This window comes from Pteropus medius, unplaced genomic scaffold, assembly GCF_902729225.1.
Source record: "Pteropus medius unplaced genomic scaffold, Ma_sr-lr_union100, whole genome shotgun sequence".
In the NCBI taxonomy this organism is placed as follows: Eukaryota; Metazoa; Chordata; class Mammalia; order Chiroptera; family Pteropodidae; genus Pteropus; species Pteropus medius.
The window spans coordinates 15,880,674-15,899,351 of NW_024340701.1; the positions used below are offsets into that span (position 1 = coordinate 15,880,674).

The 18,678-nt window shown below is 36.1% G+C and overlaps 1 protein-coding gene across 5 annotated transcripts in view; it reads left to right on the plus strand.

Moving 5' to 3' along the window:
- SYTL5 (synaptotagmin like 5) overlaps window positions 1-18,678 on the plus strand; it is a 216,674-nt gene that overhangs the window by 135,513 nt on the left and 62,483 nt on the right. The gene's annotated exons all lie outside the window — the stretch shown is intronic.

Sequence of the window (18,678 nt, forward strand, 5' to 3'; positions counted from 1 at the left end):
GAGAGAAATAGAGAACAGTATTTTTATTTTCAAAAGCTATAACATATAGTAAAATTAGAAGCCTCATAGAATGAAGTCTTTTCTCTGCATTTGAAAACCACGCATGAGCTTTCTTCTCTTAGAAGCCCACTTGGCTCCACATAGCTTCTCAGAAGGCACAGACAATTACGCTGAGACATTCTGAGACATTTGGGGTGACCTGCAAGATAAATTTGAAATGTTCAGCTTGCTTTTCATATCAGCTGAAGGGCAAAGCTAGAGTATTTCCTAAATTTCTTCCAAACCTAGTACTTGAGAAAGGATGAAGGTTGAGAACCTTTTCATTCACCTTTGTGTTTAGCCTGTGGGTGTGCAGTCGCCATGGGTTTCACTCTGCCAACCTGGATTCAGTTAAACTAGAGTCTATATGTGATACGATATCTATGGCTCTTGGGGGCCTACCAAACTTCACCCTTTCGAGAAATCTCCCCCTGGATCAATTGATATGTTTTCTTCCTCCCAAGGTCCCTTCATCTCCTCTGCTCTGGGAGGTGCCTAATGATCTAATTTCAAGGCAGCTCCCTGTTGGTCTCTCTCTTTCCTGTGTTTGAGGTGGGGAATACTGGCATCACTTCATGTTGGGTTGATTGGTAGGTTTGGTTAGGTTTGGTTTAATTTAGTTTATGTTTCTTCCTTACTAACTCATCTTGTAGGAGTTAAGAGATTACATCAAGAGGAAAGTGAATAGTTTAAAAGTAAGAGTAAGTGACTTTCCACTTCCAGCTTCTCTGATTAAGGACTACTGTGTTCTATTGAGGATTCCTATATATAGTGATTGAATTGTTTTCCATAAAAATGATCCTGAATTGAACAATTCATACTATGTTTCGACACTGGATTGAGTTAAGCAATTCTGAAAATATGAACCATTTAAATTATTTTATTACTTTCCTTGGATACGTTAATTTACTTAAGCAACCATCTTACATTCTTTATCCTACATAAGTAATTTACTTTTGGTATTTCCTTTAATTAGCAAACACCCTTTAACAGATCTGATGGAATGAACACTGATGGAATCATTGACATATGGGTTACAAAGTAGCCTTTGTCGAAATTCGTATTTATTTTCTAAACTGAGTTTAGTCATATCCAAAATCAGGATGCAAAAATAATGCTGGATATCTTCCTATTTTTCCCATGAAATCAAAGTATTTACTTTGGATATTTCTCCATATACTTATACAGAAAAAGTATCAATAATGCACTTTGCTTTCTACTTAAAAGTAATGTGATACATCTGTGACTCAAATAAGTAATGCAAAAGTCGCTGTTTTAGACCCTGGTCATTTCTTAGAAAGCTTGTCTCCATGTGGGGTAATGGATTTCTCCAACTCTGCTCCCCTTAATTTAGCATTTCAGAGTTGGATGTAAAAGCTCTTCCAGAATAGTCAAATAATGAGTCATAGAGGAAAAGATAAATGGGCAGAATGTCCTCAATTTTAGTTTTACTTTCATACATTTTTCCAGGAGCATTTGTCCCTCTCAGCACTTAATGACCAGCAAAAGATAAATCAAATCAAATTAACAAGAAACAAAGAAATAGAAATAGGAAAACTTGGAAAGAAAGTAGCCTCTTTGTTTTTTTTTTATGGATACATGTACATGTGGCCTTTTTAAAAAAAGCAAAAACAAAAACGAGTTAACTTACATACACAAAAGGGCACAAGTAACAAGTGTACAACAGGGTTTCTCAATTTCAGCATTACTGATATTTTGGGGCAATATGATTCTTTGCTGGGGAGTGAGTGGGGGACTGTCCCATGCACTGTAGGATGTTTAGCAGCATCCCTGGCTTCTACCCCCTAGGTGCCAGTAGCAACCCTCCCCCTTTCCAGTTATGACAATGAAAAATTCCTCCAAACATTGCTAAGTGTCTTATGAAGAGCAAAAGTTGCCCCTGGTTGAGAAGCACTGGTATACAGCTTGGCAAATTATCACATTTTCTGTGTAACTATCACCAGGTGAAGAAATAAAACATTACTAACATCCCAGAAGTCTTTCTCATTCCTCCTCCCAATCACTACTCCCTTTTAATTCCTCAACTATAGTCACTATCCTGCTAGCACCATAGATGAGCTTTGAGTTTTTTTTGTTCAGTTGCTCCTTGACTTACGATGGAGTTACGTCCAGATAAATCCATCTTAAGTTGAAAATATTGTAAAAGTAAAAAATGCATTTAATATACCTAATCCACCAGACATCATAGCTTAGCTTAGCCTACCTTAAATGGGCTCAGAACACTTACATTAGCTCACAGTTGGGCAAAATCATTTAACACGAAGCCTATTTTATAATAACATGTTAAATATCTTACGTGATTTAGTATGCATATTGCTTTTACACCATCGTAAAGTCAAAACATAAGTGGAAACATCGTAAGTCGGGGACCATCTGTATTTTGTATAAATTGAACTATATACTGTGTATTTGTTTATAATGTATTTTGGTTAACATTACATTTGTGAGACTAATCCATTTTTGTTGCATATAGCAGTTATCTATTCATTTTCACTGTTTTATTATATATTTTATAAATAGATCATGATTTATATACTGTTGTATCATTGATGGATATTTGGGATGTTTTCAAGTTTTCGTCTCACAAATAATGTTATTGTAAATATTCTTGCGTATGTCTCTTGGTGCATGTGTGTGTGTATTTCTAATGGATATATACATAGGAGTAAAATTCCTGGGCCATAGAATATGCATATGTTCAACTTCAGTAGATGATGCCAAATAGTTTCCAAAGTGGTAGTGCCAAGTTACCCTCTCACTAGCAATGCATGAGAGTCACAGTTACTTCACATTTTACCAACACTTTTTTTTTTCATTTTTGTGATTTTGCTGGGTATGGAGTGGATTTAATTTGCATATTTACTACTAATGAAAATGAGAATATTTTCACAGTTTATTGAACATCCTATTTTGTAAAGTGCTAGTTCAAGTGCCTTGCCTATTTTTTTCCTTTGAATTGTCTGTCTTTTACTGATTAGAAGGCGTTCTTTATATGTTCTGCATACAAGCTGCCACTTGTGTTTCAAATATCTTCACCCACCTTTTGACTTGCCTTTTCATTTGCTTAATGGTGTCATTTGATGAGCAGAAATATCTAAGTTTTAGTACCTCAATTTGTTCATCTTTTCCTGTATGATTAGTGGGATTTTTTCTGTATCCTGCTAAAGAAAATTTTCTCTAACTCCTGTCTCATGAAACTATCTGCCTATGTTATCTTTTATAATTGTTATTGTTTCAGCTTTTACCCTTAGACTTAGAATATACCTGGAACTGATTTTTATGTATGCTACATGTTAGGGATTAATTATTTTATTTTAATATGGGCATCCACTTGACCTAGCAACATTCATTAAAAAGACCATCATTTTTTCACTGCTCTACAATGTCACCTTCACAAACAAGTATCATTTCTGACCACTCTATTATGTGTCTAACATCATGCCAATGTCACATTATTTTAATTATTGTAGCTTTATCAGAATTATTATATTCATTAGATTGCCACTTCGTTCTTATTTGAAATGATCTGGCTATTCTTCACCCTTGGTATTTTCATATAAATTTTAGAGTCAGCTTAACAATTTCCACAAAACAAACCTTACTGGCATTTTTATCAACATTGTATTACATTAATAGATCAATCTGAGGGAGAACTGACACCTTTCAATATTTAGTCTCAATCCACAAACACTATGTGCCCCTCCATTTATCTAAGTCTTTAATTTCTGTCAATAATATTTTATAGTTTACTGGTATACATCTTACACATTCTTAGATTTATTACAAGTATTTGATTTTTGTTATTATAGTGTCCTTTTAAAATTTGTTATTATTGTTTGTTTTGCTATGCAATTGTAGAAAAGGAATTGACTTGGATAGTCTGACTTTGTATTCAGAAATCTTGTTAAATTCACTAAGTTGTAACAGTTTCTGTGAAGCCTTTCAGATTTTCTTTATATACAGTCATGTCATCTGTGAAAAATATTTTATTTCTCTTCTAATACATATCTTTCTTTCTTGCCATATTACATATTTTCAATTTTATTGAATTCTCCTTGTTCCATATTTCTTTTTTTCTTTTTACATTCTTTGGATTTAAATTATTTTTTATTAACAGTTTTTTGAAACCGATGCTTAGATAGTTAATTTTTCAGTTTTTAGTTTTTGTTCTTTTTCAACATATGTATTTACAGGTTGAATTTCTGTTTTCACTACTTTAACTGCATCCCACACATTTTTATATCAGTTATTTTTATGATACACATTTTATTCTATATTCTAATTTCCATCGGGATCATTATCTTTGACCATGGGTTATTTATAATTGTCTTTCTTCATTTCTAATTTCACTGATATTTTTCTGTATCTTTTTCATATTGAATTCGAGCTTAATTCTACTGTGATCAGAGAACATATTCTATATGATTTCTATATTTTAAAAATTTTTTTAAATTTATTTATTTGAATGTTTCAAGTATACAATACATTGGTTAGACATCTATATAGTTCATAAAATGATCCCCACATTTGTTCCCTCCCTCCTCGGGCCCTCCACCTAGCCATCATATTAATTGCATTCTAACTGCATTCCCTCGGCCGTGCTCCCCTACCCCGTGACCAACTATCATCTACTAATTTGTACTTCTTTTTTAAAAATAAATTTATTTATTCAGATCAGTTTCAAATATACAGTACATTGGTTAGACATCTATATAGTTCATAAAATGATCCCCCTATTTGCTCTCTCCCTCCCCTGGCCCTCTACTTAGCCATCATATTAATACTAACTGCATTCCCTGCTCGGTGCTCCCATCTGGTGCCCAACTATCAACTACTAATTTGTGCTATTTAACCCCATTCACCCCATTCTTCCAGCCCCCTAGTCCCCTCCCCTCTCTGTCACCAAATTGTCCCCTATATTTGTGAGTCTGTTTTTGAATAGTTTGTTCTTTTCCTTAGATTCCACATATAAATGAAATCATATGGTATTTATCTTTTTATGTCTGACTTAACGCAGCATAATAACCTCTAGGTCCATCCATGTCATTGCAAATGGTAGGATTTCATTTTTTTTTAATGGCTGAGTGATATTCCATTGTATATATGAACCATAATTTCTTTATCCAATCGTCTGTTGATGGGCATTTAGCTTGCTTCCATATGTGGCTATTGTAAATTGTGCTGCCATGAATATTGGAGTGCATAGATCTTTATGAATCATTGTTTTGGTTTTCTTTAGATAAACACCCAGAAGTGCAATTGTTAGGTCAAAAGGTATATCCATTTTTAATTTTTTGAGAAACTTCCATACTGTTTTCCATAGTGGCTGTACCAATTTGCAATCCCATCAACAATGTGTAAAGGTTCCCTTTTCTCCGCATCCTCGCCAACACTTGCTGTTTTTTGATTTATTGATGACAGCCATTCTGACAGGTGTAAGGTGATATCTCATTGTGGTTTTAATTTGTATTTCTCTGATGATTAGTGACCTTGAACATCTTTTCATATGTCTGTTAGCCATCTGTATCTCCTCTTTGGAGAAGTATCTGTTCAGGTCTTCTGCCCATTTTTTAATTGGATTGTTTGTTTCTTTGTTGTTGAGTTGTATGAGCTCTTTATAAATTTTGGATATTAACCCCTTATCAGATATATCATTAGCGAATATCTTCTCTCAAACAGTCGGTTGTCTTTTTGTCTTATTGATGATTTCCTTTGCTGTACAAAAACTTTTTAGTTTGATATAGTCCCATTTGTTTATTTTTTCTTTTGTTTCTCTTTCCCGAGAAGATATATCTGAAAAGAAATTCCTGTTAGTAATATCAAAGAGTTTACTGCCTATGTTTTCTTCTGAAAGTTTTATGGTTTCAGGGCTTTACATTTAAGTCTTTAATCCATTTTGAGTCTATTCTTGTATAAGGTGAAAGAAGATAGTCCAGCTTTTTTTTTTTTGCATGTATCTCTCCAATTTTTTCAGCATTATTTATTGAAGAGACTCTCTTTACCCCATTGCCTATTCTTATATCCTTTGCCATATATTAAGTGAGCATATAGGCGTGGATTTATTTCTGGGCTCTCTATTCTGTTCCATTGATCAATGTATCTGTTTTTATGCCAGTACCATGCTATTGTGATTACTGTAGCCTTGTAGTATAGTTTGATATCAGGTAGTAAGATACCTCCAACTTTGTTCTTCTTTCTCAAGATTGCCGTGGCTATTCGGAGTTTTTTATGGCTCCATATAAATTTTGGGATGATTTGTTCTAGCCTTCTGAAAATGCCATTGGTATTTTGATAGGGGATTGCATTGTATCTATAGATGGCTTTGGATAGTATGGCCATTTTAACAATGTTGATTCTTCCTACCCATGAACAGGGTATGTGCTTCCATTTATTTGTATCTTCTTCAATTTCTTTTTTCAATGACTTATAATTTTCTGAAAACAGATTTTCTACCTTCTTGGTTAATTTGATTCCCAGGTATTTCATAGTTTTCAACGCAATTGTAAATGGGATTGTTTTCTTAATTTCTCTTTCTGAAAGTTCATCATTGGTGTATAAAAATGCCACTGACTTCTGAATATTTATTTTGTAACCTGCTACTTTACTGAATTCATTGACCAGTTCTAAGAGTTTTTGGGTGGAATCTTTAGGGTTCTTTATGTATAGTATCATGTCATCGGCAAATAACAAGAGTCTTACTTCTTCCTTACTAATTCGAATACCTTTTATTTCTCTTTCTTTTCTTATGGCTGTGGCTAAGGCTTCCAATACAATGTTGAAGAGGAAATGGTGAAAGTGGGCATCCTTGTCTTGTTCCTGATCTAAAGGAAAATGCTTTTAGTCTTTCCCCATTGAGTATGATGTTAGCTGTGGGTTTATCATATATGGCCTTTATTATGTTGAGGTATGTTCCCTCTATTCCCACATTACTGAGAGTTTTTATCATAAATGGATGCTGGATTTTGTCAAATGCTTTTTCTGCATCTATTGATATGATCATATGGTTTTTATCTTTCGATTTGTTAACGTGGTGTATCATATTAATTGATTTGCAGATATTGTACTAACGTTGCATCCCAGGAATAAATCCAACTTGATCACGGTGTATGATAATTTTACTGTATTACTGAATTCGGTTTGCTAATATTTTGTTGAGGATTTTTGCATCAATGTTCATAAGAAATATCAGCCTATAGTTTTCTTTTTTTCTAATGTCTTTGCCTGGTTTGGGAATCAAGGTAATGGTGGCCTCATAAAAGGAGTTAGGGAGCCTTCCATCTTCTTGAATTTTTTGGAATAGTTTGAGAAGAATAGGTGATAATTCTTTTTTGAATGTTTGGTAAAATTCGCCTATGAAGCCATCTAGTCCAGGACTCTTGTTTTTTGGGAGGTTTTTAATTACTGATTCAATTTCATTGGTGGTAATTGGTCAGTTCAGATTTTCTGTTTCTTCTTGACTCAGTCTTGGGAGATTGCATGTTTCTAGGAATGTGTCTATTTCTTCAAGATTGTCCAATTTGTTGGTGTATAATTGCTCGTAGTATTTTCTTATGATCCATTGTATTTCTGTGGAGTCTGTGGTTATTTCTCCTCTTTCATTTCTCATTTTATTTATTTGAGTCCTCTCTCTTTTTTCCTTGATAAGTCTGTCTAAGGATCTGTCAATTTTGTTTATCTTTTCAAACAACCAGCTCTTGGTTTCATTAATCTTTTGCATTGTTTTTCCAGAATCTATTTTATTTATTTCCTCTTTGATCTTTATTATTTCTTTCCTTCTATTCATTTTGGGCTTTGTTTGCTGTTCTTTTTCCAGTTCTTTTAATTGTAAGATTAGATTTTTCATTTGAGCTTTTTCTTGTTTCTTGAGGTAGGTCTGTATTGCTATGAATTTCCCTCTTGGGACTGCTTTTGCTGTGTCCCATAAATTTTGAGTCATTGTGTTTTCATTTTCATTTGTCTATAGGTATCTTTTGATTTCTTTCTTGATCGCATTAATAATCCATTCATTGTTTAGTAGCATGTTATGTAGCCTCCATGTGTTTGTATATTTTCTCGTTTTTTTTTCTTGTAGTTGATATCTAGTTTCATACCACTGTGATTAGAGAAGATGATTGATATGATTTCAATCTTCTTAAATTTATTGAGACTTGATTTGTGTCCTAACATGTGGTCTATCTTTGAAAATGTTCCATATGCACTTGAGAAGAATGTATATTTTGCAGCTTTGGAGTAAAATGCTCTGAAAATATCTATTAAGTCCATCTGTTCTAGTGTATCTTTTAGGCCCATTGTTTCCTTGTTGATTCTTTGCCTGGAAGATCTATCCATTGGTGTCAATGGGATGTTAAAGTCTCTTATTATGATTGTGATACTATTGATCTCTCCTTTTATGTCAGTCAATAATTGCTTTATGTATGTAGGTGCACTTATGTTGGGTGCATATATGTTTACTAGGGTTATGTCCTCTTGATTTTCGATCCCTGTATTATTATGTAATTCTCTTTTTCATCTCTTATTATAGCCTTTGTTTTAAAGTCTATTTTATCTGATATAAGTATTGCTACCCTGGCTTTTTTTTTCATTTTCGTTTGCTTGAAATATCTTTTTCCATTCATTTACTTTCAGTCTGAGTTTTGTTTGATCTGAAGTTGGTCTCTCGTAAACAGCATATGCATGGGTCTTGTTTTCTTATCCTTTCGGTAACCCTATATCTTTTGTTTGGAGCATTTAATCCATTTACATTTAAAGTGATTACTGATAGGTACATTGTTATTGTCATTTTATTATTCATATTTGTTATTTCTATTTTCTTTTTTACCCCTTCTCTTTTTACAGAAGACCCTTTAACATTTCTTGTAACACTGGCTTGTTGGTGATGAACTCCTTAAGCTTTTTTTCTGTCTGGGAAGCTCTTTATCCCACCTTCCATTTTGATCAAAAGCCTTGCTCGGTAGAAAAGTCAGCAGACATTCTTATGGGGGTACCCTTGTAAGAAACTAGCTTCCTTTCTCTTGCTGCTTTTAAGATTTTCTCTTTTCTTTGACCTTTGGCATTTTAATTATGATGTGTCTTGGCGTAGGTTTTTGAATTCCTCTTGTTTGGGACTCTTCGTGCTTCCTGAACTTGTATGTCTAATTCCTTTGCCAGGTTAGGGAAGCTTTCTGTCATTATTTCTTCAAATAGATTCTCAGTCCCTTGCTCTTTCTCTTCCTCTTCAGGTACTCCTATGATCTGGATATTGTTACACTTCATGCTGCCTCAGAGGTTTCTTAAAATCTCCTCATTTTTTAAAATTCTGTTTTATCTTTGTTGTTCCGATTGGGTGTATTCTGCTACCTTGTCTTCTAATTTGCTGATTTGACCTTCTGCTTCATCCAATCTACTGTTGAATCCTTCTTCATTTCTGTTATCATATTCCTCATTTCTGTCTGGTTCTTTTTTATGGTTACTATGTCCTTTTTTATGCTGTTGAGGTTCTCTTTGTTTTCATCCATTCTCCCCGTAAGTTCATTGAGCATCCGTATAACCATTATTTTGAACTCTGTCTCTGGTTGATTGCTTGCTTCCATTTCATTTAGCTTATTTTCTGGAGTTTTCTCCTGTTGTTTCATTTGTGGCATGTTTCTTTGTTTTCTTTTTATTAGCCTCTCTGTGTTTGTGTCTATGTGTCAGGAATATTTGTTTCGTCTCTCAGCCTTGACCAGATGGCCTAATGTGGAAGGTGTCCTGTGTGGCCCAGTGGTGCACTCTTCTTGATCCCTTATGCTGGGAGCTCTGGACGTGATCTTTGTATAGGTTATGTGTGATCTTCTGTGCTTGCCAAGCCTTTATTGTTGTTAGTAGATCAGTGGATGAGATTAATGCTCAGGCTAATTGTGGGAATTAGCTGCACCCACAAGGTAAGAGTTGTTGTGTGGGGGCTGACCCCACTGAGTGGGATTTGCCCTAGCAGGCTTGTGTACTTGTTGCAACCACCCTTTGTGTGTATCACTAATGGGGCCAGGCAGGAGTTGCTCCATTGTGGTCTGGTGCCAACCTCCAGATGCGTTGGTTTTGTGGTCCCTTGGGAGGATCTCCCCTGTAGGCCAAGATCAGCCACTGCTTTTGATTGCTCAGGGCTACCTGGTGAGAATTACAAAGTGATTGGCAGATGGTTTTTGCCTATGCTGGATCTATAGGTAAATGGAAGAGACAATGTTGTAGGCAGCTCTCTTTTATCCCCTGTCCCTGACCTATGGCAGTTTAGCAGAGGGACCAGTGCTCCTCATGGCCTGACATTGCCTGTCAGTTGCCCGTAAGTCTCTGAAACTGGAAGAGCCTCTGGGTGATATGTGTGCTGGGTGGCGCAAGGACCCTTGGAGTCTCCTGGGTCTATTGAGCAAATTTTCCCCTGCCACTGCAGTGTCAGTGTACGTGCCAATGATGTCTCTGTGGCTCCCTGTACAAGTTTCCACTTGTAGCAAGGTCGGGTGCTGCCTACCCTGGGTTTAAATGCGCTACTCCAGGGCAGGGACAGCTGCCTACCAGTGCGCAGTGAGTACTTTGTGTGCTGGATGGGGCAGGAGCTCAGGGAGTCAAGGGCCATCAGACCCCTGCAATTCCCTCAAGAAATATTGCAGTTCGTACAGGCAGCAGTTGTCTGTTCACAACTGTTTTCCTCGAAATGTGCGCACTGTGTTAGGCAACATCTGTTGCCTGCATAACCCCAGAGCCAAGCAGGGCACAAGAGGCTGCTTGTCAATGGACTGCAGGCACGTTGTGGCTTAGGTGAAGCGGGATCTCAGGGAGACAAGGTCTGTCCGGCCAATACAGCCTTAGTTTTGCTGCAACTTCTGTGCCTGGGCGTTCTCACTGCAGTCACAGATCACAGTGAGACCAGCTGCTGTCAGGAGTGTTCCCACAGACCCCTGTGCTCCCCGGACACAATATTGCGACTCTTGCAGGCAGCAAAGGTCTGCCTGCCGTTGATTTCTGTGCAGTGCCCACCCTGTGCCAGACAGTTTGTTGCCTGTGTGGATTGGGAGATCAGGAGAGGGGAAAGGCAGGGCTGTGGCAGTTCACTGACAATGGGCCACTTGGGGCAATTTGTAGGTAGGGTGGGGTGGAGTCTCAAAGAGACAATGGCAGTCAGATCAATACAGCCTCATTCTTGCTGTAAATTTGGTAACTGTTCAGAAGTCCCAGATCACAGCAAGACCAGCTGTTGTCTGGTACTGGCCCACAGGTCCCTGATACCTACCCATGTTTGTGTTGGCAGCAGTGATCTGCCTGACCCTATCTCAGAAATGCGGCTCACGGTGCTGGTCACCCACTGGCATTGGAAACGTGGCTCACAGTGCTGGTCGTCACCTGTGAATACTTGGCCTGCATCAGAGCAGGGCTTGGCAGCCATCCAGTAACAAAAGGCCCCTCACCCACCCCCCACCCCCGCAATCTGCAGGTTGTGTGGGGCGGGCTGAATCCCTCTGACCAGTGCTTCCTAATGGCTCTATGGGAGCGGTCTGTAGATTGCCTGGTAGGGGAGCTGGACTAAGGCACAATGTTGGCTGCCCTTCCAGCCCTCGTTCTGGCATCAGATAATGTAGACTTTCTCAGAATGAATGTTTCTCAAGCCTCTGACCCACCACCGGTGTCTCGAGTAAGTGTCCCCAGGTCAGAAAGCCTTTGCGCGGGTCCTTCAAAGAGACATCTAGGGTTTCAGTCTCCTTCCATCTCACTCAGATGGCTGGAATCCCCTCTGGTTTTTACAGTCAGAGTTATTGAAATCTCCTTTTCCCTGGGCTGGGACTCTGGGCTGGGGAGCCCCCAGATGAGACCAGGACCCCCTCTCCTTCAGAGAAGCCTCTGTAGCCTCGCTCTCTCTCCCAGTGATCCTCCACCACCCGTAGGTGCGGGTCCAGCCCTATTTGTGATTTTGCCCCTCCTACCGTCTTTGATGTGACTCCTTTATATTATCAGACGTAGGCGTTATGATCAACTGGACTTCAGGTGATTCTCCACGTTGTTTATTTTATAATTTGGTTGTAATTTCAGTGCGGATCTAGGAAGAAATGAACCCTGCTTTTATCTAGTCCGCCATATTCCTCCCATGTGCCTTTTCCTTAAGAGCGACTGGCCATCTCACTCCTCTGTCTGAACAGATGGCCTTCCCAAGTCTATGATTTCAATCTGGAATTGTTGATTTGAGTATCTTAGATATGTCTATTAAATGATGTTAGTTGTGTTGTCCAAATCTTCCATATCTTTACTGATAGTTTATTTACATATTCTATCTGATTTTAGGAGAGAGATATACTAAGCCGTCTCGGTAATTATTGTGGATTATCTAGTTTTCCTTTTGGTTCTGATAATATTGGCTTTATATATTTTGAAGTTATAGTACTGAGTACCTAAATACTTAGGATTATAAGATTTTATGGGTGTACAGAACCTTTAGAATTATGAAAAGTCTTTCCTTATTTCTAGTTATAATTTTTCCTTAAAATTTACTTTGTAATTAGTTTAGCTACAACAGCTTTCTTTTGGTTAGTATATGCTTTTGCCCTTTTACTTTCAACTTCTCTGTTTCCTTATATTTCAAGTGTGTCTCTTGTACGCAGCATATAGTTGTGTTTGCGTATGTGTGTAAATCCTGTCCAAAAATTGTTGTCATTTAATTAGAATATTTGTAGTAATGAAATTACTCATGTATTTTGTTTAAAATCTACCACCTACTTGCTGTCTTTGTCCCATCTGTGCTGTTCCTTTTTCTTCTACTTATTTGCTTTCATTTAGGTTGTCTAAGTGTTTTCCTATTTTTCTCCTCTATTATTTATATATTTTTATCATTCAACCAGTGATTAGAAGTTACAGCATACTTTCTTGATTTTTTAAAATCTAATATAAATTACTGCTTTTAGCACTTCCAAGACAATACCAGGGCCTTAAAATCTTTCATCTTTGTTTAATCCCTTCCTGGTGCTATTATATATTTTAAATATCTGTATATTTATATCTCTATACACATACACAAACACATATACACATATGTATTTATTTATATACATATTTTGTCTTAGTTTATTTAGGCAGCTGTAACAGAATAACATAGACCGGATTGCTTATAAACAACAGAAATTTCTCATAGTTCTGGAGACTTGAAAGTCCAAGACCAAGATTTTGGCAGATTTGTTGTCTGGTAAGGGCCTGTTTCCTGGATCATAGGCAGCTGTATTTTCACTGTATCTTTTCATAGTAAAAGAGACAAGGAAGCTCTCTGGGGTCTCTTTTGTAAGGCAGCAATCACCTCCTAAAGGCTTCGCCTTCCAAGTACCATCACATCGGGGATTACATTTCAACATATGAATTATGGCATTGGGGAGGGCACACATTCAGTCTATAACATAGTTAATTCCACAAGGTATTGTTACTTTATAGTCAATGTTCACTTAGATTTACTGCATAGTTACCCTTTCCATTGCTCTCTATTTTTTATTACTACATCTCTTTGTTTCTATTTGGAATAATGTTCCTTCTGCTTAAAGAATACCCTTTAGCATTTGCTTCGGTGTAGTTCTGCTAGTGTTGAATACTCTCAATTTTTGTTTTTATTAGCATGGCTTTATTTCACTTTGTTTTCAAACATGTTTTTGCTGGTTATTGAATTCTGGGTTAGAAGTTGTTCACTTTTAGTAATTTGAAGGTATTATTCATTCTATTGGCTTCTGGCATTCAGTGTTCCTGTTTAGAAATCAGATGTCAATATATTGTTGCTCCTTTGAAAGTAATAATATTTTTCTTTGACTATTAATGTTTTCTCTTTCCTGTTGGACTGTCAATAGTTATTATAACAGGACTAGGTCTGATTTTCATTGTGTTTATTCATCTTGCGATTTCTAGAGTGTCTTAAATCTCTACCTATTGATGTCTTTTGTCACATTTGAAAATTTCTCAGATAATATCTTTTCACATATTGCTTTTGCCCTATCTTCTCTCTCCTCTACTCCAGGTACTACAAATACATATCTTAGTTCTATTAAACATCTTTCATATATGTCTTAAACTCCTTTCCATATTTACTATCCTTTTCATCTCTGGATTCATTTAATATATTTTTGTCTTGTCTTTCAATTCACTGATCTTGTCATTGGCCATATTTCATTTACTGTCAAGCCTATCTATTTAATTTATAAATTCAGTGGTGTTTTTTAATTTTAGAATTTTTATTTTGCTTTCATTATGTTTTCTAACTCTCTGCTGACCTTCTCACTCTTTTCTTGTATTTTCTTGAATAAATTATCTGTAATTATTTTTAAGTCTATGAATTATAACTCCATTATCTGAGTCCCTTATGAGACTGATTCTATTGTTTGTTATTTCTCTTGGTTTTGGTTATGTCTTATTTTCTTATAAACTTAGTTTTTGATTGATAGAAAAATTAAATAATTGTACAATCAAAAAATTTTAAAGCTTATCGAGAGTCTATAGAATAATATGTATCTATTGAGATCATACATTTTTCTTCTAGTGGAGAAATAAATAGTGTTTCTTCTAGTGGGGCCACTAGATAGTGTTACTTTGATAAAACCAGGGATTGAGCTAATTACAAAACTGGAGCATTGGGCCCTGTGAGAGCTGATCTGTTTTTGGATCACAGTCACTTCTAGTCCTCTAAGGTCTCAATTAGGTAATTGATTAGGTAATTGATTTTATATTTTATAGATAGTGGAAATAAGAACACTAAGAGGTGAGAATGTGTTAGTAGAATTGGGATGAATAAGTTTCTTCGTTTGTTTCTCCACCCAGCTCTTTCCCTACCAGACTCTTCCAAGGTGATGTTTGCCATTTTAGGGCAATGAAGAAGGAAATGGAAATTTAACAAATGACTGACCTTCCAGTTTCAGGATCTGCTGACTTATAAGGAATTTCTCAAAATTTTTTTTCAATCCTTATACATTATTATTTGATCCTTGGTATTTAATCATTTTCATTCTTCCATTACTGTTGACCCTCTTTTCTACAACCTGTACCCTCCGTTTGCTCAGACAACAGTAACTAGGTGCTGTGACTCATGAGCTCTTCAGTCAATCAGGAGTTGCCTCAGGCTTCTGTATGGGGAGAGGAATTTTGTCTTTAACTTCTAAATGCCACTTACAATTACTGAAGCATATTTTTCAACACAAGACCCAATGGGGCTTATGTATTCACACATTGCTGATTGAAAGTTTAGCCATTGACTCGTCTGCTAGTCAATATGGATAGTAACTGCAGGTCTAATTAACACAAATATTCCCCCTAAATCTAGTCAGATCAACATTAGTTTATATTGAAAAATAAACTTTTAATGTGTTAAGTCAATGGAACTTGTGGGATGGTTTTTACAGAAGTAGTATCCCAAACTAAACCACTTCCTGTGTTTTTCCCCTTAATACGAATAGGCTATATATTTTACTTATTGTATTTCTTCTTCCACTAGAATATAAGCTTCATAATCACGAAGGTAGGGGGTTTTATCTATAAGAAAACTAGGACTACTGATGTAGTTCTAGTATCTAAAAGAAAGCCTATAGTAAGTATTCAGTGAATATTTGTTAAATGGATGAATGAATAAACGAATGAATGAATGAATAGATGAATAGTTGGCAGAGTTCTACTGAAAGCATTTCAGGCTTAAGCAAGTTGTGAAACAAATGTGATTTTCTTCTGCCACAAGCATGGGGATAAACACACACAAATACATAAACACACACAAACCAGGAGCCCTCTGAAATACATTTGCCCTCTGAACAGAGTAAATTTCCAGTTGTCACAGAAAGACATAACTGTGAGATAAGTTGTCATCAGAAGGGTGTAAGAATAAATAATAGCAAATTGAAAGTTCTGTGTCTTTCTTAGGATATATTAATGCATCAATACAGACCATCTGAATCACATGTACTTCTTTTATTGGTGAAACAATAATTTAATAAACCTAACCACCCATCTATCCCATTGTTATGCCCATCAACCCATCCATCCATCTCTCTTACAACATTGATAACCTGTTGGTATACTAAGGGATAAAGATACAAAGATGAATAAAACATGGACTACCCTCAGTGGTTTCACAGTCTAAGGAGGAAGGTGAGTTTATTATATTATTGTCTCATCATCAGAATAGATTCTCTCTTCATGCATTAACATGTCCTAAGAAATAGAGCTTTCATTGTGTGATTCATATACCTCTGTGACAACAACAAAGAAATAACTTACAGTTATATCTTTCTGTGATAGCTGGAAATTTACATGATGAGTGTTTAATAATTCGACATCTCAAAATCTCTCTTCATTTTTAAAGCTGAAAACAGAGACTATTACTTCACCAATATTCCAGCTACTAGTGTGTGTTATCTCAGACTTAATCTGTCAGTATTAGAAGTATCTTGTTTGCTATTCATGGAGTGGTTTTTGAAAAGGAAGCATGAATGATATTTTATTGGCAGTGAACGCCTTTTGTTGTGAGAGAATGCTGCAGTGCCACTGGGCTGTCTCTATGTTTAATAGACCATAAAATTGAAATTTCCACGGTGACCTCTAAGAGATGGGATGAGTCAGAAAGTGACTCATTTTCTAATCAGTTGGAAGCACAGCCTTTATTGTCATTTACCTTGGATTGGGTAAAAGTAAAGAGGTTTTATTGCTGTAGTACTGAAATGATTATAGCAAAGAGTGATGGAGAGAGACTAACTGTTAAAATGGGCTGAGCAGCCTTTGACATTTTCTCCAACCCCTTCTGATTTTAACAAGTTGGTTACTGTAGATCCAGTTTTTAAACAAACTCAATAGAAACAGAATGAGAGGGACCCTGACACAGCCAGTTCATTTTGCTATCTTAATGAGACCTACAAAATTCCACAATTATGTTAGTGGAGGTAGTTACCATTCAACAGAAAGACAGTCATAATGATCATTTTTTCCTAATTAGCACCCCATTTGAATTCATAAAGACCTCAAAGATAAAAGCTACGTGACAGAGAACCAAAAGATGAAATACTTCTAATACGGTATTCATGAGCTGTTCTTATTCATGCTATATTGTGACATTTCATGCTGCCCTATGTCCTTGTGAGAGTCTGTCTTTTTAAAGAAAGAAGACTCGGATGTTTTGTTTTTGATGAATTGGTAATGACTACTGAACTAGATGAAATATAACTGAAATAGATGAAATATGAGTCTCTGTCAGTAAATTGAAACAAGGAAGTACCAATGGTTGGAACATACACAAAGTGCAGAAGGGAATTTATAGTCCTTTGTTATGAAAAAGAGAAATACAGCTCCCGACATCTGGAAAGTGGTCTGATACTTACTTGTAGGTCTTGATGTTGTTAGGAGCTGGCCTGGCACTCACAGGTAGGCCATGGTGTTCTCCTGTTGGACATAAACAATCTCAGAGCATCAGCATCTTCCAAGATCACTCTGCACCTATGATGAAATGAGACAAAATAAGAACACTTCATAATCTTGTCTAAGCATAGACAAAAGCAGGGTGACTGTTCAAGCCTAAAAGTACCAAACATCCCCCTTTCTTGGCTAATGTGAATGAGCCATTGCTTTCTTACCAGCTACAGCTTTAGACTTGTTCTAGTCTGCCCTCCTTCTAGATAAAACTGATTAAGAAACCAGTCATAGCATTGTCCCCATGTCCTGACATCACATAATCTGGAGCAGATCCCCATTCCCTTGAACTCCCCAAAATTATCTAACAAAAAAACCCAAATCCTATGTTAAATCCTTTCAAACATCCTTTTACTCAGACACCCATAATTCTTCATGGTGTACGTTTTCCTTCATTACAATGAACAAAAATCTCAACTTGTTCAACAGTAGGTGAGTTCCTGGTGATCTTTGGTCTGATGGGTATTGACAGTTGCCACATAGTCATTTCAAAGTCACCCCTAGTTTAGCAGATATTCATAACTTTGCTATGAGAGAGAGATTCACATCAGAGTAATCTCACATTGATACAGAGATTTTTGGAGTGGTAAGAAACTGTTTTGAGTGCCTTGACATGCTATTTTTAACCACTTATTAATTATATACAGGAGCCTGCCTCCCTTTTAGAATGCTTTGTTCACTGTGGTATGGCATTTTAATACTTAATAGACTAGAGGGATTTTGTAATGTGAACGTATCATACATATCGACACTCTGTAATGTATATGAAGATTTAAACAGTAATAAAATGTATCTTTGTATTTATCATCCAGTTTAAGAAGAATGTTCTTGTTTTACATTTTTCATTCCCCTTGCTTTATAGTTTTACTGCACTTGGATGTGTCCCTAAGTAATAAATTTTCTAATTTTTCATTTTTGAATACTATAGAAATGAAAATCATACTGAGCCCAAATCTTTTTTTTGTGAAATCTATCCATGTTTATGCTAACACCATTACATTCATCTTCACTATATCTCCTAATGTATCTATTTTCATGGTAATGGACCTTTATATTGTCTCATTTTATAATGTTACAAAAAACACTGCCATGATATTCTTGTACTTAACGACCTGACAAACATATACAAGAGTTCTTCTAGGGTGAAGTATTTAAAACTGTGGGTCATGATCTATTGGTGGGTTTTCCATTAAAAAAAAAAAAAAA